This window comes from Anser anser, assembly GCF_964211835.1.
Source record: "Anser anser genome assembly, chromosome: 26".
Classification (NCBI taxonomy): Eukaryota; Metazoa; Chordata; class Aves; order Anseriformes; family Anatidae; genus Anser; species Anser anser.
In genome coordinates, this window is record NC_139747.1 from 2,061,941 (window position 1) to 2,078,440 (window position 16,500).

Consider the following 16,500-nt stretch of genomic DNA (forward strand, 5'->3'; position numbering starts at 1 on the left):
CAGCGCTGCTAATGACTAAATGTTATTACTAGTATTATTTTTACTCAAAAAGCTCTTCAAACAAACATTAAGCCATCTGTTTCTCGAGCAAAGCTCGAGGTTATGTTTCGTCCTAACTTTCTGCTGTCGTTGTTAAAGCGTGGCCGTTTGGAGCTGCTTCCCATTATCCTGCGTCCCCTGGGAGACGTGTCTATCAACACAGAGATGCGTGGCTCCAGCAAGAGCCCGTGCAAAATCCTGCAGCCGGTGGTTTTAAGGTGATGGGGGGCAGATGATGCTCGTCCCCGCGGTACCTAAGGGGGGTTATGATAACCAAGCACCCTGCCCTGTCTCCAAGGTCTGTTTTTGCCGGCAGGCTGCGGGTAGCGTCAGCCTCCTGCACGTCCTCGAGGTGCAGAACATGTTTTTATGACTCTGATTCAGCCGAGCACTTAAAGAAGCGCTTAGAATTAGCGTGTGCTTGCACATTTCCTTGACACCAGCCCTATTCCCATGCAACAAGAAGCTTAAAGGGAAAAAACACCCAGCAAGGGAGAGCGCTGCTCCTGCGGGGGGCCTTGTTGGAGCTGTTGGTTTCAACGCCTGGCCAGGCAGGCAGCAGTCTTTGCCTCTCCAGTGTAAATCTTTATCAAACTGGAAGCTGGCCATCAATTCCCATTTGTCCTTTGCTGAAGCAAAGAGCAGCAGAGTGGCACTGGGAAAGGACTCGGAGGCTGGGGAAAATTAGAAATATTCACCTGAGCTGCAGAATTCGGGTAGGAGGAGACCTAAGGTTGTGGTGGGAAAGAAGTCTCCCCCGAGAGCATCTCGTCCACAGGGCCTCGTGTGGCAGAAAGAGGTGCCCGGTGTGGAAAGCGCCGCACGGCTCCCGCTGCAACTGCTGGGAAGCCAAAGCCAGGCTCCGTTGGCTTCCCTCCCAGTAGAAGCTGCCCGTGGTCGCACAATTATTTCTGCACCTTAATAATTGCCCGCGGTCTGTTTGCAAAACACGTGCCTTAAGAAAAAAAAAGGCACTCAGAGATTTTCACGGCACACCAGCCAGAAGGGAGATGGCGGCGAGGAACGCGCTCGTCCCGCGAGACGCAGAGCGCGCTGTGGCGGCGAGCAGCTCTGGGGGATTTCGGGGCCCCTCCAGGACAGCGGGGGCCCTTTCGCTGCCGCCGACTCTTCCAGTCATTGAGCTGCAGTGGTGCAGAAAGGAAAGCGGCTCCGATGCCCTGCTGCTGTGCCAGGGCCCCTGAGAGCACTTGGGCACTTCGCCACCCGCCCTCCAGGCTCGGATGCCGCGACAGAGGCGGGTGCTGCCGCTGCTCCCCCCCTCAGCCCTTTGCGAGGGTGCCAAGCGCGGCTGCTCCTTCATCCTGGCCGCTGGCATCCCCCCAGCAGCCTGTAACCCACCCCAGAAAGCAGCCAGCAGGGTGCTTGCAGATAACCGGGCTGCTGGCCCGAAACGAGCCAGCTCCTGGCTTGGCGTTGCACGCGCACGCCGCACGAACGCACGGGCACAGCCCCACGCGTGTGTGCGCAGAGCCTCAGCCCCCAAACCACCCCAAAACAGGGTGGAGGGAGCCCGCAGAGGGATGGCGTAAGAGCAGGGGCTGCCCGGGACAGGCGGTGTCACAGGTATCGGCAAACTGGGTGTGCTGGGTGGCCCTGGGGGCCTGGGGGGACCAAGATGTGCTCAGTGTCAGCTCGAGGGGTTCCCTGCCCACAGCTGGGCCCTTGTCCCATTGCCATCCCTGCCCAGGGCTCCCCGACTCCCCCACCTGCTCTTTCCCCCGTCACGCCTGATCTAATTTATGCATAGCTTTCCTCATATTTGCAAAACATAAAAAAAAAAAAAAAAAAAAAAAGCCCTCTTCCAACTAAGAGCCTGCTTTCCATTCCGGAGATAGGTTATATTCTTCACTGCACACACGCCTGCATATATTTGAACAAGTTTGATTCAGTATAGCTGACACAAAAACCACTTAGTTGTTTCCCCTACATCATCCTAAGTTAATACTCCTGACAAGCTACAGGAGGCTTTTCAGCAATTTTCTATTTCAGCTCCCCCTGCTTCCTGTGCTCTCGGTTTCGCCCCCGCTGTAAAATTCCCCGAGCCTAAGCAGCTGACCATACCCCAGCAATTTGTATCCAATACGCCTGAAACGAAAAAAATTGCAAGGGTGCCCATGGATGCACGGTGCAATGACCCGAGCCACTGAGCTGGATTACATTTGGATGTATTTTGTGCGCGCTCGGTCTTTTTTCAAAGAACATGAAAAATGTGGAGCTGGAGACTTCGGGAAGTTTTGCGCACATGGGTTTTCCTGATGGGGAGGCTCGTCCTGACCCGCTGAGCCTGGCACGAGGCTGCTGCCACGTGGTTGCTGCCTCCGGAGGTTTTTGGCCCATTTGAGCTCCCCCAGCTCAAACCCTGGCAGGGGTGGGAGCGCAGGGGGTCACTGGATTGTGCCAAATCCCTGCAGCCCCCCCTTAACCCCTAACATCCCCCTGGGTGGATGCTGCTGCTCCCAAAGCTTGCCCTGACACCCAGCACCCTGGGGAAAATCGGGCCAGAAAAAGGCAGGCCCAGTTGTTTTTGGGGGACAGGTTAGTCTGGTAAAGGAACAGGCACCAAAGAACTAAGCCTTGGGGAACAATTGCTCGTAACATTAACTTCGCTAAAGGAACTGGTATCCTTTTATGGCTGATGTACCAATTGATTTACCTTTTTCCTGTATTCTGCTATTGTGAAAATATTTTCCCTGTGTTCATCTTCTGTAGCTGCTTCTGAAGGGCTGGTTCCTTATCGCTCTCCCTTTCTTCGTCTCTAAATATTTATCCTGCAGTTTCATTAGGCTGGCAAATAAATGCTTGCACCTTTTCTAGGCCCTAACATTGTCTTTAAAATTAATCTCCCACAAAGTAATTGGGAAAAAGAGGAAGAAGTTGGATAAGAAGTTAGAAGAAACAGTGGCAAAACAATTTACTGTATTTAAATCCTTTCTTTTAGTTCAGTTTTAAACTGAAAGCAGTCACAGCTTTGACATCCACAGTTCTTAGTTGCTTGTTTTCCATATCCCCTGTAGGTGGGATACGAAATCACGGCCTTCATTTGCAGCAAGCAAAATCTGGGGCTCGGCACTGATTTTGTGATCATAGCAAGAGGTGGGAACGGGTGACCCTTGGCAAAATAGCCTTTGGCACTTGAATTTCTTCTGTAAGAAAAAATAACGCTTTACCTTCTTGTTGCCTATTTTGGACTCCAATGGGGCAAATATTTACTCGAGTGTTTAACTTTCTGCTCTGCCAGTCCCGGGGGCTGTTCACAGCGTGCAAAGTCAGGCAGGTGCCTAGGTCTTCGGAGGGTCGGGGGCCTGGTTTGGGTTAAGAAGTCGCAGAGGAATCCAGCTGATTCTCTCGGCTTAATAAGTTTTATTGGAAGCCGTGGCACACATCGATGGTTTTCTTCCACCGCACTCAGCATCTACCGAAAACACACGGAGAAGAGGGACGGCTGTAGCAGGAAAGAGGCTTTCTGCATCCAGACTGGGGGCGGATCGGTCTCCAGTCCTCCCCTTTCCTCTCCAAGTGTTTTGTGCTGCGGGAAAGGCTCCGGACATCCAGGAGGGCTGCGAGGAGGCTGGCAGAGCCTGGGCTCGCCAACGACCTGGTGCCGCCGGCTGCTGGGGTCTCCCTGCTTCGTGGAGGCGTGGGGGACATCCCCCCCAGCAGGGGCTTTCTGCTGAGCCCACAGCTCCCCGGAGGCACAACCAGCTCCATAGATGCAATGGCAGCGTTGGGTTTTGCACAGCCCACCCAGCTCCCCCGCTCCTTAACTCCCCTGGAAATAAATGCGACTTTGTCAGCGGATGAAAAAAAAAAAAAAGAGGGGGGGGGGGGGAAATCTAGAAAAGGAATTGAAAATAAATTGCCTGTTTCATTCAAGTAACATAGCTGATTTAAATCAGGGAATGAACTCTCTTGAATTTCTGGGTTGTAATGAGGACAATGCAGACTTATTGTTCAGCCTCTTTCAAGCAAGCTGTATCCAAACGCTCGATAGAATTAAGCTCTGATCCCGCAATCACTTACGCCCATGTGTAGCTGGATGTCCTCACCGAAGACATGAGCCAGACTTATTCCTAGCGCTAAGCATGTGTCGGAGCCTCTGCATGACCGGAGCTGTGCGGGGGGGGGGAGTTAAGCGTCCGACACGCGAACCCGGCGTGCCAGGGATGTTCTGTGCAGAAGAGGTGATGAAGAGCCCACCGTCCTGCTGTGCCTGCCTCCGGTTCTCACCCGAGGAGCACGGGGTGGCCGTGCCAGGCACGCCGGGTGGCTCTGCTTTGATTCGCTCCTTGGTTCAATTCACAGCGTTTTTCATATTCCTGCTGCTCATCTCATTTCAGCGAGCTCCTCGTTTCCCACTGTTTGTTTAGTCTCAGTGCTGGACCCTGCTCAATATTTGCTTTCCCATCCCCGCTATTTGTTCTTATTTCCATGTGTTTAACATATGTATTTGTTGCTGTCTGCCCGATAATCGCAACCACTTTCCCTTGCTGCTGCAGCCCTTCCCTGAGCTCGGATGGTGGCTCTGGGAGCAGCCAGAGATGGGCAGGGAACAGGAGGGTCCCCGCCATCCACCGATGGCTTGGGAGGGCACCGTGGACCTCCCCATACCACGAGGATGAGCATCGCACGGCCCCTGGCTTTCTGTGGGTCCTGTGCAGGGCAGGATGCTCGGAGACGCCAGCAGGCGCTGCGGTTTTGCTGCAAGCCAGAGTGGAGATGCAGACAGCAAAGCCACAGCTTCAGGCTTTTGTTTCTGAGCCACAGAAAGGTTCCCATAAAAGCTCGATGTCTTAATTATTTTTCCCCTGTGTGCGAAAAGGTTTTTCTCCAAGTCTAACGGAGCGGGTTATTTCCCTCAGTGATTAGCTATCTTTTATCCAGGGACCTCAGACCTCTGTACAACAGATTATGTTTGGTGCTGCGGCGAGAGGAGGCCTGAAACAGGCAGACAGCACCCGCAGGAGGGTCCCGGTGCCACTGCCACCGCTGCAGTCCCACAGAGCCCCACGTCCCCAAAGCTCAGGCTGGATGCGAGCGATAGCACCGCAAATACCAGGAGCTGCTGGGGCTGGAAAATGGAAATAAAAGAGAGAGGGGGGTGGAAAAAGGCGCGGCAAGTGAGGCGCAAGCCGGAATTAGAATACACTGGTTTGCTCCCCAAAAAAAACAGCCTGTTGTTTTGTATCAGGTTTCCTCTTGAGCAAGCAATTGTGAAGCCAAGCTGTCCCACGAAATGAGCTGTCACTCCGCGCCGGGAGCGAGCGCTATCGATCGCAGCGGGGGGAGCGAGCGGCACGCGGCCGCCCGTGCCGGGGGGGCTCGGGGATTTGAGCCCCCGCTTCCTTCCACCGGGACGGGGCTGGCGCGGGGTGGATGGGGTCTGGGGCCGGGGGAGCTGCGCAAATTGGGCTGCAGGCAGCAGGCAAAGCTTTGGAGGGCAGAGCTGGGTTTCGATGCGGAGTTGCTCTTCTCTGATGTGCGGAGCTGGCAGCGCCGCGTTTTGCAAAGACCCCCCAAGGCTCGGCGTGTCCTTCGTTTTACCGCACTCGAGGCACCTCCGTCGTTCACCCGCGCTGCTATAGCAACTGCTGGAGCTGCTGCGGCGAGGCCGCCCCGGCCAGGGCCGTTTGCACGGAGCGATGCCCACGGCAGGCACCGCCAGCACCGCTTGCACGGGCACGGAGCGCAGCGCGGGGCTGAGAGCAGCCGTGGTGGCTCCGGAGCAACATCACCAACCCGGAGGGGTGCTCCTCGGCTCGTAAACCACCTTGCAGCTACAGGGAGGCGTTTCTGCAGCTTGCTTGGCAGTCGCACGCGCACCCCAGTCCTGCCATGAGTAGACCCAAATGCATTAGCCGTAATCATCCGTCACGTTTATGTTCCGTGCTTCAGCCCGATGGATCCCAGCGCGCGCCGCGGCGGGCGCTGTGCAGCAGGATCCATCATCCGGCTCCGAGCACGGCCAGATCCTGCCGGGACGGAGCACGGCAGCTGCCAAGTGCAGCCTCACGCCGACGGGGGCAATCCTGCCCCCCTGCAAAGCTGCGGGAGGGGAGTCCAGGGGACGAAAAACCATCGTAGGGGAAAAAAAAAAAAAAAAAGCCGTGCTTTTTGGCACTTTGTGGACTTCTCAGGTTTGAAGCAGAGTGTCTGATTGATGGGCTTGGACATGGCCACGGCCCAAAGCTGCCTGGCACGACAGCGCTGCTAATGAACAGATTTAATAGCAGCCAAGCGAGCCGCTTTATAACCCCAGCAATAGGCAGCGCGCAGGCAAGATTAACTTACTTTGCAAAGAGATGATAAATATTCTCTGGTTCCCCATGCACATTGCTCCTCTGCACAAATGTTTTGGGAGAGAAAAGAGAAAGATTGGTGTCATCCTCACCCTGCTGCTTCGCCCAGGAGCTGGGGGGCTGGATACGGCCCCGCTGCCCTCTCACCTTTCCTCCCCACCCGGGGCTGTTTGCAAAATGCTGTCACCGCCTCGTGTTAAGGTGAACCATCTGGTGGTGTTCATGTCCTGGCATTGACTGGTTTGGCTGTCTCAGCACCCCAGTTTTGGGTGCTGGGGGTCCCCAGGGGCAGGGCTCCCCGCTCCCCGCCCCTGCCCCCGGCTCCTTCCGATGCCGGAGCCGAGCGTTGCTCTTCCCATCCCGCAAATGGGACCGTCTTGTAAAATATTTTGAAATCCACTGACAAAAAAAGCACTCTGTCAGAGGTAGATATTATTGATGTTGTTATTATTGCATCGCTCGTCTCCGCTGCAAAGGATGCCTGACCATGCTGACAGCTGCTATTAAGAAAGTTGCACAGCCAGTGTTTCTGGGGATATAATTCTTTCTGAGCAAAGTTAAACACTAAAAGGGGTTATTTCACGAAGCAAAAGCAAGAGCTGTGAAGAAGTTTCTCCGTGACATGTGAATAGCAATCACGTTGTGTATTAGCTGGGAACAGACCTGCTGGCGGATCCCTCAGCGCTCTCCGGGGAGGCAGAATCCAGCGTCCCCATTCTGCAGACGCAATGGGCAAACTGGGTGAAACATCCCAGGTGGTTAGGGTAATCCGGAGGGGAAACCAAATTTCTGCCACAGGGCCCAAAAAAAATAGAAACAGGCTATTTTTCCTAATATTGGCAAAGTTTTGAGCACAGGCAGCCCAATATACAGCCTCAGCCCCTTTATGGCTTCAGCATAAAAGCAGGAGATGTGCGGCAGCTTGGACTGGGTTTTCTACCAGGCATTAAAATCGGGGAGGGGGGAAGAGGAGCAGGCGGACCGGAGCAAACTGAGCACGCATCAAAGCCTGCGACGGTCGCTTGTAACACCTGAGGGTCGCTAATAAGTTTTATTAGGGGTTTTATTGGCACTTGGGTGCCTGCGGTGCGCAGGATGGAGCAGAGCAGAGCAGAGAAGGGGGTCTGTGTGTCTTTCCTTAGCGCATCCTGTTGTTTAAAGCAGCGCTGGGCGCTTCTGAGCCTTGCTCTTGAGCTAAGCCTCGGCTCGGGGAGGACCGGGAGGCTCGAGGTCGGTGTCGCTGCCCAAACCGCGTCCGTCGCCAGCAGGATCCCGGGCAGGTGGCACAGGCTGCCATCCATTAGCAATTTCCACAGCGCAGCAATTTATCCCTGTCATTTAGGGTTCATGTGCTATTATTTAGTCTATTTCCAAGATCTTATTACATTTTTTATTCATAGGGAGGTTAGATTTATATATTGAAGATCAATAAGAGGCTCTATCATGGCTACATTATTAATAAGGAATACATTATATGTAGACAGACAGCCCACTCTATTGGATTTACTTAGCAGATATGCTTTTTGGGGGCAATTCTGAAAATTTACTACCTGTTCGATCTCTCCTTGCATCTCCCTGGGCTCCCATCCCTCCCTCCTTCTGTGCAGGGATAATACCAACTTTATTTAGCAGCGTGCGTCCTCTGTCCCTGCAGATGACACTGTCGTGCCTCTGTCCTCGAGCAGCCCCAAAATCCAAAATCTGCACGAGAGGCAGCTCGTGTGCTGCGGGAAGAGCCGAGAGGGGAACAGATTTGACCAAGGTCGCACGGGGATGTGGCAGAAAATCTCCAAAACCGGGTGCTGTGCCAGGTGTTTTAGGGTGACCACTTCCCACCCCCTTCACAGTCAGCATCCCCTGATGCGCCCACACATAAATCTGATTCTAATCAGCAGTAATTAATTCTAATCATCGTAATTAACAGAGAGTGGGAAAATATTAGCTGGAATAATCCAATCTGATCGGTCTGATGCTGTCTTTGCCTGGGAAACCTGCGGAGGGATAAGGCAACTCATCCCCACTGCACTTGTATCCTGTCAAGGTTTTATGAGTGCACAAACCATCGGGCTCATCAGAAGCGATTCCAGCTCTGGTTCAAGCTCTGGCCTCCTTCAGCTAATTACCAGCCCGGCGGTTAATCACGGTAAGGGGCTGGTTCCTCCCTCTGCTTTGGCTGCTTGTACTGGGCAGGGGTTGCTGTGCTTGGCCTTGTGCCTTGCACGATGGGGCCAAGGGGTCTGTGGCACTATGCAGGCTTTCCTGGCTTATAAAATTAAGGGATTCAGCCAAAAATTCCTTTGGCAGCACCCAAATGCCAGCAGCACCCTTGCGTCTGCTCCACGTGGGTGAAGCCCTCTCCGTCCCCATGCTGCAAGGCTCAACAGCAACCCAAGGGGGAAAAGGGGGAGAAGGAAGCACGAGCGGTTCCCCCAGATCCGCTGTGCGTGCTGGTTAAGGTGAGCGGGGCTGGTCGGGAATGCGCAGCGTTGCAGCTTCAGTCCAGGGGCGGAAAAATCAATAAATTGCATATAGTTCTTGCATACTGAAAATGGCTTTGCTTCCTCCGGCGCACTTAGAATTCAGGAGCTCGCCGCTCCCAGCCTCGCGCTCGTGCGCGGAAGAGAGCGGAGGAGGGTTTACACGTCTTTAATTATCATCCCTTCTTTGGGTGAGCGGTGTCAGATGAGAGTTATAAGGAGAATATCTAAGATGATACAACTGGTACAGTCAGCAGCCTTCAAACACAGCCACCGTTGTGTATTAGCAGAGCATCAGCTGGATCATTCCCCAACCTCACTCTTTTATATTTGAAAAAATAATGATCTGGTCCATTTTTTTTTTTTTCTCCAGCTCTTCCAAAACCTCTCTCTTTCTTCCTTGTTCCCTCAAAAGATGACCCAACCCATACGGCATGTAAGAGTCCTCCAAAGTCCCAGATCATTCCCCTTCTCTTCACAATAAGCTGCATCCTTGATCAGAATAAAATAAGGTATTAAGAACTTTTAGCTACACTATTTATTATGCTGCAGCTTGCTGCTTGTTACAGGATTTCTCAGCCATTATACGATTTTGGAGGGGATTCTTTTGTTGTTGTTCTCTCAGAAGCTTGTAGCACTTACAAGTGTGCTGTACAATATTATAATCACCTAAATTAGAAGTGTCCCTGCTGTAGGGTGCTTTGTGTTGACTCTGCAGTGGCTATGTAGGAAGAACCTAAAGCCACCAGCCCCGTGGGCATGCTGTGAGTGTCCCCAGGGGGGAATCGTGGCAGCAACAGGGCTGGGGACAGCTCGAGGTGTGTGTGGCAGGGCTGGGTTTGGGGCTTGAAGATGCAAACGATGCTTGTATAAGTGCAGGCTCCATCGCTTCTCCGGTGCCCTTACAGAAATACCTGCATCAGGGCCAAGGAGAGAACAGAACATCGGCACCTGAAGAGGTGAAACGCTCCTCGAAAATTCAGGGGGTGATTTGGGGCAGAATGAGGGACAAAAGCCAAGATTCCCATTTGGTTTTGGTCCCAGGAACGGAGTTAGAAGCCAGGCACAGCCGGGCAGCAGCATCCCCATCCAGCGGGCCCCCTCGGCACGGCGCGGGGCAGAGCAGGCAGGTTAGCCAACAGGTTGGAGAGGAATTGGTATGCAAGAAACAGCCAAGGCAGCCTTTATATCAGAGCCTCACAAAGGCAATTCTCAGCAATTGATATAAAAAGGTGTCAGTTCTGGTTTAAGTACTGTATTACCAGCAAAGATTTATCTGCTTCAAAGGCAGGCCTCATGCCACCGAGGGAATAAACAGCTCTTCTCCTTATCTCTTTCGCATAGCGCAATATTTTCTCTATTCGACTTTGGCTCCAAAAAAAAAGACTTTTTCTCCCACTTTGTTATTCGCATATTGCAATTGAAAACAATATGCGGTGTTCCCTGGGGGGTGCCACGGGGAGGGTGGCTCCTGGGGGCGCTGGGATGGAGCGGGGAGGAGGCTGACATGAGGCAGAGCAGAGGCTGCAGGACGGGGTCGGCAGCCCCAGAGGGGATTTCCGCAGGCACCACAGCGGTGCCAGGAGCATCTTTCCCAGGGATGGGAGCAGGAAAGGCAGATGGAGGCCTGGAGGCAGCGGGGTCTCTGTCTTCTAGAAAACATCTCCGGCAGCCGTGGCAAGGAGGAGGAGCGCATTCCCCAGCAGCCAGTTTCTGTGCAGAAAGCCTGGAGACAAACTGCTCCCCATCCTGCTCTTCGCCGGGCTGATCCATGGCGGCTTTCACCTCCTCATGTCTCTATTTCCTCAAAAAAAAAGGGGAGCCGGGGAAGCCCGAGCACGCCCCATGTGCCAGAGCATCCGTGCTCTGCCCCCGCGCCAGCCCCGGGCGATGCTGCTGCAGAGCTCGCTGTGCTCTGCGGTGCCTCTTCCAAATAACTCCAGCAGCCTGGCTTTAAAATTATGTCTTTAAACATATTTATACAAGCCACATATATTTTACATGCCTGCACAATGCATTTTATGAAGCATATAAAAAAAGGAGATAGAAATTATCTATTTCTCCCATACAGCTTGTCTCTTTTTGGGGGGAGAGATAACAAGGACCTATTTCATTTTGCTGTTTGCTGCAGGATGCCATGCAATAAATTGAGAAGCGAAGTTTTGAAAAATGCTCCTTTTTTTTTTTTTTTTTTTTTTTTTTTTTTTTTCCTTTTTAATGCCATTCTGAGCTGGAAAGACCTAGCAAACGGAAAACATTATTTGCAGGCTATCAGCCCAGAGTCCCTTTTGCTCCTCTCTCTTGTTTGCTCACTGAAATGAATGGGCTCTTTTGGCAGCGAGGATCATAACGTTAATCGGAACTAAAGAGCATTGTGTTTGCGAAGAATCAAAGATCTTCCCCTTTGCAAACTTTGCAAAACAGTTCTTCAGATATTTGGGAACAATTAGATCAAGCCGAGGCGCAGGCTGCTGCCGCCGGGCGCTGATCGGCAGCGCTCCTCTTCATCAAATATTCAGCACGGATATTTCATTATCAGCCTAATTCATACACCGCGTCCACGGCTGGGTGGTTTTAGAAATTAAACTGTACTTTCACCTCGAACGGAGGCAGGCGGTGGCAGGCGGCGAGGAGGAGAGCGGCAGCCCTCCCGGGTGGGATGGGAGGGGGCTGCGGCAAGCAGGGCCGTGCGTGGCTTCACCTTTCCTAAGCAAAAAAATTGATCGCCTCCAAAGCGAATAAAGCCAGCAAGCTGTGCAATTACGGCAGTGTACAGGAGTTAATTAGTCACTTGCCTTTGCTGGAGGGAGCCCTACGGAGCGCCGGCTCAAGCTGGGTTTGCTGGCGAGGCCGAGCCACGTTCAGCATCTCGGGGCTGGGACGAACCAGATAAATTCAGCTCGTCGCTGCTGCTGGCCCTGACGCTGGGAGGAGCGACGAGTATGGCCACGCTGCCAGTGAAACGCGGTTCTGAGCGGGATGTGACCCGGGGAGGGGAGAACGGGTCTAGCTGTGGTGCGTCGTTATGAATTCTGCTTTACGTGCTTGCAAAAAAAAAAACACCCGTGTCTACGCTCTGGGAGGGTTTACAGGCAAATAAATCTGTCGATACTGTGAGCTGGAAACCATCAGGACCAGGCGTTTGTGCCTGGCCCCGGCTTTACAACGCTGGCAATTAAACTTCTCGTCTGCAGGCGGGCTCTCGGAGGGGCTGGCGGTGCTGGGCGCGCAGCGCTGCTGGCGGCTGGCGGCTGCCTCGAGTAGTTTACGAGCACTTGAAGTGGCTGAACGGGAGTCAGGAGCATCCTCGTGCCTGTATATCCATCTCAGAGAGGCGAAAGCATCCGATTATCCCCCGGGGCTTCTCAGGCAGGAGTCTGTGCAGCCGTTAGTGCCTGTGCAGCGAAAGGGACTTGCCCAGGAAGCCTCAGCCATGGGCACAAAACCCACAGAAACCCCCAAATCCGCGTGATTTGTACACTTACAGCACAATGTGGTTGAAAAAGGCCAAAGAACTTAAATGTTACGGAGGGGAATGCAAAACCAAGGGCAGGCACAAGACTCACGTCCTTCAGAAGGTGCCTTACGAGTGCCCACAAGCCTGATTTCACCCCAAACCATGGCGTGGTTATCCTGCACGAGGCCGCGCAGCCGCACGCCGTGGTCCTGGCTTGTCAAAACTTGCCGGTCGCTGGGGATTTGTTGGGTTCGTGCATCACTGTCAGGGCTGCACCTAGCCCCGCCGGCCGGCTCCTCTCCGTGCCATTACCGATGCAGACACTCGAGCTGCAGCGGCAGCGTGAGCGGCCGGACCGGGCTCCTGCATACAGATCAGCCCGGGGCTGGGGAATATTGAAATACAAAGGAAAAAAAAAAAAAAAAAGAAAAAACCAATGCATTGCACCAAAGCATGGCAGCTCTCTGCTGCTCTCCTCCCCGCGCCTTGCCTGTTAAAAACCGCGGCAGGTGGAGGTTTCTCCAACCTGCCGAAGTGTTTGGCCACCGGCTACCGGAGGCAGGAAAACTTTTGGATTTATTCATGGCCACCTGTCAGGGGCTGTCATTCCCCACTCTGAGCTACGGCCTCAAGTTTGCTGTTCTATAAATCAGCTCCTCTTGGACATAATAACTCTTCTTTATGGGCTCTCTCCCCTTCATAAATAAACCTCATTCCATATGTATATAGTGCGAATGGTGAGCCTGATTTGCAGCTCCCTGCAGGCGCCGCTGGCTTCTCTCTGCCAGCTCCCTGGTGGCCTCGGAGGAGACCTGGGCATGCAGGAGGAGGCTGGGTGCTCGTTCCCATCCGAATTCACCTATGGCACAGCAGGGAGTGGAGCCAGCATCTTGGGGAGGCCGCGAGATGTGAAGAAATTCAGCGTTTGCTGAAATCAGGGCCGAGCGAGGAGATGTGGCATCGGTGTCCCCCCGCCAGGAGCGTGCAGGGAGCAGAGGTCAGCCCAGCCTCAGACAAAGACCTTGTTTCAGCCAAAACGGCAGGGCAATTTATGCGCCCTGCTGTCCACATGAAGAATGGACCCCACTATTTCTGTCCCCTGGCTGGTATTTTAATGGCAGATTAACAGGAAATCGGGCTAAAGGTGCAATCTGCCCGTTTTTTCCCATAAAGAGGCTGCAGAAGTGCACGTTGGCAATGGCAGTCAGGTTTTCCTTGAAGGCAGCACCGGTAGGCCCTGTGACAAGGCCCGGGGACCTCACCCCAAATAATTTCCCCCAGCCCCTCGCTGCCCTTCCTGCTGCCTTCGTCACTCTCTCAGTGATGCCAAGGATCTCACAGCGGTGCCAGAAGTGCTGAGACCGGACTCAACCCAAGTTCGTGCAGCCCGCCGATGGCAATAAAATCAGTTCTCATCCACTCCTAGCCCAATTTTCTGCTGCACCAGCATCAAATCCAAGGGCAGGGGGACAGAGCAGCCTGTACCTGGAGCGTGCCGCTGCGTGCCGAGTGGGGAAGCCTTAAATCCTTTTTTTTTTTTTTTAGCTCCCCCTTTGCGCAGCAGCGCCCGTGCCCGCCTGGCGCTGAGCCTGCCCGACGTGCTCGCGCGGGGCTGCCGCTGCCCAGATCATCATTTGGAGCGGTTTAACTTGGCAACTCCCGAAGCGAGGAGAAGATGAAGCCCGAGCGATGCATTTTTCATAGCTCCAGCCAGCTCCTTGCCAGCCGGGGAGAGGCAGGGAGGGGGATGCAGGATGCTGAGCACCTCGCAGACCCCAAACCCTTTGGTGCTGCGGACCCACGCAGCAGCTCAGGAGGGCCGCTGTGGTCCAGGCTGGGTTTTTTTTTGGTCCAGGCTGCTTTTTTTTTTGGCACCCAGGAACTCGCAGGCAGCTCCCCTCCTCCTGCAGCCGTCTCCAGCCGAGACCGTTCGCACATTATCAGCCTCCTGACTATTAACAAAGCCGTCGGCTGCCGAGAATTACTTAGAGATCGTAACGCAGTCTGATCGATACTGCTCTCACCCACGTCCCTGCACGACGCTTGCAGCCGAAGCACCGGGACCTGCAGTGCGTGCTGCCGTGGGCCTCCCGAGCTCCCCACACCACGACGCATCCGTCCCCAAATCCGCATCCGTCCCCAAGTCCGCATTCGTCCCCAAATCCGCATCTGTCCCCAACTCCGCATCTGTCCCCAAATCCGAGCGGTTCGGGGAAGTTGCTCGTGGCCAAGGATGGGCGAAGCACCCAAGGTGAACTTCCCTTTACGGCTGAGCTGTGGCTCCTCCCCGCCAAAAGCAGCCCGGCTCCTCTCTTCCTCGCTTGTCCCCGTGAAATAATATCGCAATCAAGTGCCTGCCCAGATTTACACCGGGGCGATCACGGCTCCTGATGCAATGTCACCCGGGTTTATGGAGATGCTGCTGATGTGGACCAGTGAGCATGGTGACAGCAGCGCGATGCCGGGAAGCTTCACGGGGCTGCTCCTGATTTACATCCCTGATTCCACTTAATCTGAGGCGCAGCCAGTGCAATCCAAGTCAAAAGCAGTTTATACCAATGTGGCAAAAATTTGGCTCGTAAATTTTCTTTAGAGCACAAGGATTTCGAGCACGCCTGCCCTAGATTAAGCCGTGTCCTTGTCAGTCTTGAACTGGAGAGGAAATAAATCCCTCTCTCTCTTTTTTTTTTTTGCCTGCCCTACCTGGCTGTAAAACCAACACCTGGTCAGACCCAAGCCCTGCCTGTTTGGGCTCACCTGTGGCGGGTGGCAGAAATGTCGTTAGCGTTAATTGCTGCTCATACAGAAGGGAAACTGGGGCTGGGAGAGAGACGGGGAGGGCCCAAGGTTGCTGCAGAGCCCAGAAATCAGCCAGGGGGAATAAAAACTGCTATAGCAGGGGCAGTGCCTGAGAGTATCACACCGCCGCGGCCACGCTCCTATGGGGCTGGCGGCAAGTGTAATTAAAGGCTTCGTTACCAGCCATGCTCGCGCCCGGGCAGCGGGGAGGCGCGGCGAGCAGCTGGGCCACCAAACCCCGCTGCGCGGCTCCGCTCCCCTCGCTTCACCGGTTTGTGACAAATTTACAAATCCTTTAAATACGGAGAGCTGAGCGTCCCCCCCCCCCGGGAGGGCCAGATGGCTGCAGCGGCGCTGGAACGGCGCTCAGAGCAGAGGGAGCTTTTTGGTGGCTAATGTCTGCGTGCGCTGTGGGTGCCGGGAGGTGCTTCATTAGCGTGGGGCACTAATGAAGTGCCCTCCTCCTCCGCCTGTCCCTCTGCGCCCCATCCCGTTGGGATTTGCTTTATCCCCGTTGGGGCCGGGCTGATGCGCATGGGAAGAGCCTCGGCGAGAGGGCAGCGGGCACGCACGGGGCACAGATAAATCCAGGGGTAAATGCGGGGACGGCAGGCTCGTTGCCCATGGCACAGGAACGGTTGCCCAGATTGCTTAACAGGTTGCCCAGAGAGGTTGTGGATGCCCCATCCCTGGAGGTGTTCGAGGCCAGGCTGTGTGGGGCCTTGGCCAACCTGATCTGGTGGCTGGCATCCCTGCCTAGGGCAGGGGGTTGGAACTTGGTGACGTTCAAGGTCCCTTCCGACCCCAATCATTCTGTAATTCTGTGATTTATAACGGGTGCCTGCCTGGTGCCAGCTCCTGCCCTGTCCTCCCGGCCCCAGCCCCGCTGCACGTGTCCTGTCTCGGGCTGAGCAAATACATCCCATTGATTTTTCTCAAAATGTGATGCGCACACAAAAACCAACGTGTGTAAAATGTGTCGGTGTTTGGGGGGAACAATTGCTCTTCTTGCCTGCCCCCAAAAAATCAATTGTGAGAGCTTATGTAAAAATACAATGGCACTAAACTCCAAATAATTAGGTGATTGTGCTAAGCGAACATCTTATTTAAAAATGGCTCAGCAGTACACGTCTGTGAGACACAATCTAATCAGAATGAACCAGGAAATGTAGCAGTTTCCAGGTGAGTAAGCTGAAATGCCAGAGTCTTTGTATGAAAGGGAGGGGGAAAAAAAAAATAGGGTTGGAAATGACAAGGGAAGGAAAGGAGAGGAATCAGCTACATAGGCAGGAGTAATTGCAACACATTGCCATCATTATTTCTGAGCAGCAAGCACAGCAAAAAGAATGAGGAGGAAACATGAAATTAAATCAAATATGATTACCGAACAAATAGAAAAGGACCAGCTATT

The 16,500-nt window shown here is 53.9% G+C and overlaps 1 protein-coding gene across 8 annotated transcripts in view; it reads left to right on the forward strand.

The window, feature by feature from the left end:
• Window positions 1-16,500, forward strand: part of LOC310886680 (uncharacterized protein) — a 134,245-nt gene that overhangs the window by 97,782 nt on the left and 19,963 nt on the right. The window lies entirely within an intron of this gene.